Source organism: Macrobrachium rosenbergii, chromosome 45 (assembly GCF_040412425.1).
Source record: "Macrobrachium rosenbergii isolate ZJJX-2024 chromosome 45, ASM4041242v1, whole genome shotgun sequence".
In the NCBI taxonomy this organism is placed as follows: Eukaryota; Metazoa; Arthropoda; class Malacostraca; order Decapoda; family Palaemonidae; genus Macrobrachium; species Macrobrachium rosenbergii.
The window spans coordinates 17,807,049-17,812,706 of record NC_089785.1 but is presented as its reverse complement, the minus strand read 5'-3'; positions in this window follow the sequence as shown (position 1 = coordinate 17,812,706).

Below are 5,658 nucleotides of genomic sequence, written 5' to 3'. Positions count from 1 at the left end.
GCCTCACACTGAGGGACCTGGGGCAACCCGAACGAACTGTAAGGTCTGTAAGGTCTCTCTCTCTCTCTCGTCCTATTCTGAATGGCATCCTTCTGCGTTCTTAAGTATTTACGTAATGATAACCATAAACGGCTGGGCCATTCACTTTCGTCCGTGCGATAACGTCACGATAAGGACGAGTACTTGAAACCGGCAAAATATCCAAAAAAGTATAAATTTCACAAATATAATAATAATAATAAACAAAATACTTACAACGACGAGCACCCGGGATTATTCGTCAGCCAATCAGATGACTGGCTGATGATAACACTGAATGGACGCCCGTTTGTGGCGCACTTTGTACGCAGGCGCGTATTATCAACATTCGGTTACGTCACAGTTCGTCCACGTGGTCACATGGCCGGGTACGAGGCGGTTACTTCTGTTTTTTGTTATTTCTATTTTCATCCTCTACTCTGGTTCGCGTCTCTCCCCCTCTCCCCCCCCCCGCCTCTCTCTCTCTCTCTCTCTCTCTATGGCAAGGTTGCGTATACTGAGAGGGTCACATTCTACCCGAGTCAGTCATAGCTACCTAAGAGATTTTTTCATTTATTTATTTTCTTAGTGTATTAAATCATCACCCTTTACGCAATTTTTTTAATTCCTCATATATTTTTTAATTCTTTCTACAGGTGCTATTTCAGTCACTGTTCCCAAGGCCTCAGAACAATCGACACGTCGCCTCTTAAATTTACCCTACAGAAAAAAAGTGGGCGGGCATCACAGTTCATTTTCTTCTTCCATATTCCCTGACTCTTACATATTATCCCTTCCATTATTCCAATTTTTCTGGTTACGAATAATAAGACCACTTTTTTGACATCATATTTCGGTCGCTAATTTAAAGAAAAGTGTATGGAAACACAGAAGTAACTAAGGGGGAAATGAATCAAAACACACGCTCTTCTCAAAGGCTGATTCACATTATACCATAGCGTCACCGACACATCACGTCACGTCACCGTCCCATCAGCCGTGCCTTGTATTCACACTACCCATCACGGTCCCGTTCAGTTCGTGCCCAACCTCCCAGTAGTCATGGCGCCTCGCAGGTTTGGAGTTACGAAACTAGCGTAAGCACCATCACGTCACGTCAGAATATTCTTTCCAAGAAAAAGTGTCGTGATGTGACGGTGGATGGCGCGTGCTTGATGGTGACGTGACGTCTTGGTGTGAACACGTCCATTTGACTTACTTTGACGTGACGTGACGTGTCGGTGACGTGATGTTATGATGTGAATCAGCGTACCACCTCCACCACGACGGAACGTCAAAACCGTTTTTCGAGGCAGATAAAGGCGCCAATACAACTATTTCCTCACATCAGAATCTCTCGTAAGATGAGAAATCACTTTCAGGAGGGAGATAAGATAACGTAGGGATTGGAAAATCCTCGCCTGGGCGTCATAACATTTCCCAGTAACTCTGTCGCTCTATCTATGGGATCTCATCTTTACTTATCTTATCTCTCTTATCTTTCTGGGTCATCTTTCTTCCACCTGCGTCTGAATGGGGTTCATCTGAAGCCTCTTGGTTTACTGAACTGGAGTGTCTGTTTTCGTTCCTTCGTGACAGACACACACACACACAATATACATACACACACACACACACACACACACATATATATATATATATATATATATATATATATATATATATATATATATATATATATATATATATATATATACATATACTTACAAATTACTAATCAGCATGTCTTCAACCACTCATATACATCCTTTGCGTGTATGTTACACACACTATCATACCTTCTTTCTGGCACATAACATCACATGATGTTTGTTAACTCTCTCTCTTCCCCTTTCCAACACCATATTATATCCTGTCCTCCACAGTTCTCTCTACATGATCAGTCCACGCCAGAACACCTTGACCCTAATGCAGGACAATAACCCTTAGTATTTAATACAGTGTTCCATCTCAGTTTCATCTCATTAAGATACTGTTGTTAATAATGACCTTTAATTGTCTCCCATTCAAGGGCTCTCAAACTCTTTCGCCTGTCCCTGCAACTTCTCTTGACTCATCACAATCAAAGCTATATTATCTGCAATCAGCCATTCAGCTTTCAACCCAGTCTTTTTCTCACACTCCACCAACTTAGCCAACAGACTCAAAGGCATTAAAGCCTCTTGGATTTGAACTTACTTTTACACCAAACTTTCCCAGCTACGTATTCTCGTAAATGCTCTATATTTCTATCGCAATAAACTTCTTATTGGTCCTAGCCAACAAACTGCCGTTCACACAATATTAATATTTCATAATTACATTAGTAACTGCAGCTATGCCATTCATCTCAGAAGCTTTGACTGGAATCACAAAAGCCACACGCTAGCTTTCTTCTGTACTTTCACACTTCACACCCATGTGTTTCGTTACAGACGCTTGAGAGAGAGAGAGAGAGAGAGAGAGAGAGAGAGAGAGAGAGAGAGAGAGAGAGAGAGAGGGCAAATTCAACCACCAAGATCGAAAGGTCATCAACCTCTTTCTGGCCGTTGACTGACATTTGCAGAGTAGGCCTACTTTCCCGCCCCCCAACTGTCGTCTAACACGCAACGCTCAGAGGAGGCCTATAATGTCGCTAGTGTGATATGATACAGCGTTCAGAATAGGGGTCTCAGCCCATTTCCCCGTTTAGTATCCCAGAAGTTTACCAAGTACCAAGCGAGGAAGAGAGGCAGTTTCCCCTGAGCTAACGAAATAAGTATTCTCATGTTAATGAAGAACTCCTTGAGTTGAGAATGTATAACCAAGTGCTCTCTAAGTTAACCAAAATCCCTTTGGTTAATAAAATACCATTTGGATTAACCAAGTCCTTCGTGCATGAGCCAAACACCACTTGGGCTCACAAAGTACTGCAGAAATTAAACAATTACCCCAAATTTTAACCACATATTATCCCCTAAGTGAAGAATTATCCCTGAGTTAAACAAGTACCCTTTAATTCATGAATGAACTAAATAATTCAGAATTAGGCAAGTATCAACATTGTTATCCAAATAAATAATAGTTAACCAGTTAATCACTGATCACTCAGATCATTAACTGGCTAACGAATGCACCAAGTTATAGATTAAGACTAAAAATAAAATGGCATCGCCATCATTATCAATAAAATGAAAGTCATTCATTCATTTTGTAACCATTCATTAACAGGATGAGTAATGCATATTACGATACTATAGACAAAGGAGACTGAATCATGAATGTTGCATGTCTTATACGAGAGCGATCTGGTTCACATAATATCAGTGATGTTGATCCCATGGGTAGAGGCCATCTTTAAGCAGGTTTCGTAAGAAAAAAAATTATTGCTATATTACAAGTGTTCCTAATGAAACGATTCTAATAGTTTTCCTTGTCTTTGTGACACTATTAAAACTGCCAAGTGATAAAATCAAAGGATATTTCCCGATAACGACAGAGGAAATATAACTCTGAAGTAAAAAATCGTTATTCGGAAAGACTGTGAGATAACTGATGACGGTGGAAACTGAATAAAGACATTTCTCAGATATATATATATATATATATATATATATATATATATATATATATATATATATATATATATATATATATATATATATATATATATATATATGTGTGTGTGTATGTATGTATGTGTATAGTTAGTGATTTAATACTGGGATGATTAAACAACACCAATAATGAAGTATAAATATAGAAATATCCCATACTGCTTAAAAGAAACCCAAGGCTATTATGGAAAAAAAAAACTATTGTCAGATAAGAGCGATCACAATAACAAATGTTCGCTATAAAGAGAGAGAGAGAGAGAGAGAGAGAGAGAGAGAGAGAGAGAGAGAGAGAAAAATATAACCAGAAGCGGACGCTGCCTAGATGCGTAGTGCGAAACAGTCCCGCGCCTGCGCAGTGAAGGTGGGGAACGAAAAAGCTTTTAGACAAATGGTCTGTTTCCCACTTTTCCAGTCGACTCTCTTATTTATGGTTATTTCCGCGGAGAGCGTGTCTAGGAGATGCCACAGACGTCTGTCTCTGTCTGTCTGTCAGTTTGGCTGTTTGTCTGTTACGCGCACGCGCGCGCACACACCTTCACCTACACACACACTTACGCCCTTTCTCTCCTCCTCTTTGGCTCTCCTATTTCCTTCTTAATTTTTGTAGTCTCCCTCGTTCTCTCTTCTCGTGAGTGACCACAGCATTTGTAACGCCTGAGAATGTCCAATCTCTCTCTCTCTCTCTCTCTACTTGGAGTGACCATAGCAGTTTTAACGCCAGACAATTTCCAATCGCTCGTTCAGTCTCTCTCTCTATCTCTCTCATTGGAGTGACCATAGCAATTGTAACGCCATATAATTTCCAATCGCTCATTCTCTCTCTCTCATTGGAGTAACCATAGCAACTGTAACGCCAGAACATTTCCAATAGGTTATTCAATCTCCCTCTCTCTCCTTGGAGTGACCATAGCAATTGTAACGCCATATACTTTCCAATCGCTCTCTCTCTCTCTCTCTCTCTCTCTCTCTCTCTCTCTCTCTCTCTCTCTCTCTCTCCTTGTGCAGTAGGTGTCCTCCTCAAGACTAATCGGATTCCCCCCTTCAATAAGGTCATTAACCGCTTATAGGGCATTTAAGTAGATCTTCGTATCAGCTCTCATGGAAAGTAACCAGTTTCGATTTCACATAGGTCTTTCAAAACTCCTATGTGTTGATTCTTATTCCCCCCCCTTTCTCTCTCTCTCTCTCTCTCTCTCTCTCTCTTTCTCTCTCTCTCTCTCTCTCTCTCTCTCTGTATTATTATTACTATCACTCTTATTTTTCTTAGGCTCTCCTGCCCATCTTTTCAGAAGTTCTTTGTGACTATAATAAAGTTTTGTTTGTCTCGACGTTCCAGCAACTTTGCGAGGGAATACAAACGGCACATTTCATTAGGCCTTTCATTAACTTAAGTAAAACGAGAGAGAGAGAGAGAGAGAGAGAGAGAGAGAGAGAGAGAGAGAGAGAGAGAGAGAGAGAGAGAGAGATCAAAAGCTTATAACGAAGGGAATCAGATGATGGCCCACAGTGATTTCCGATAAGGCAGATGCAAAGACCCGTATGATTCCTCATCAAAGGGGGCTATATGTCATTCATCATTGTGCTAATTAAGATGAAAAGACCTTTTTTCTTTTTTTAATATTTCTGAGCGATTGCATCTCCCGGTAATATGGCGGAACTGCCAGGAATTCAACCTAACCTGACCTAACCTAATCTAACGGGTCCTGAGAAATGTGATTGGTATAAAAATTTGGCATAACGATATAAATTTGGTATAAATTTAGTATAACGGTATAAATCTGGTATAATTTGGCATAAATCTGGTATGAATTTGGCATAAACCCGGTAAGAATTTGACATAAATTTGGTATAAATTTGGCATAAATATGGTATGAATTTGGCATAAATATGGTATGAATTTGGCATAATGGTATACATTTGTCATAAATTTGGTATGAATTTGGCATAAATTTGGTAAGTATTTGACATAAATTTGGTATAAATTTGGCATAAATATGGTATGAATTTGGCATAATGGTATACTCGTACATTTGTCATAAATTTG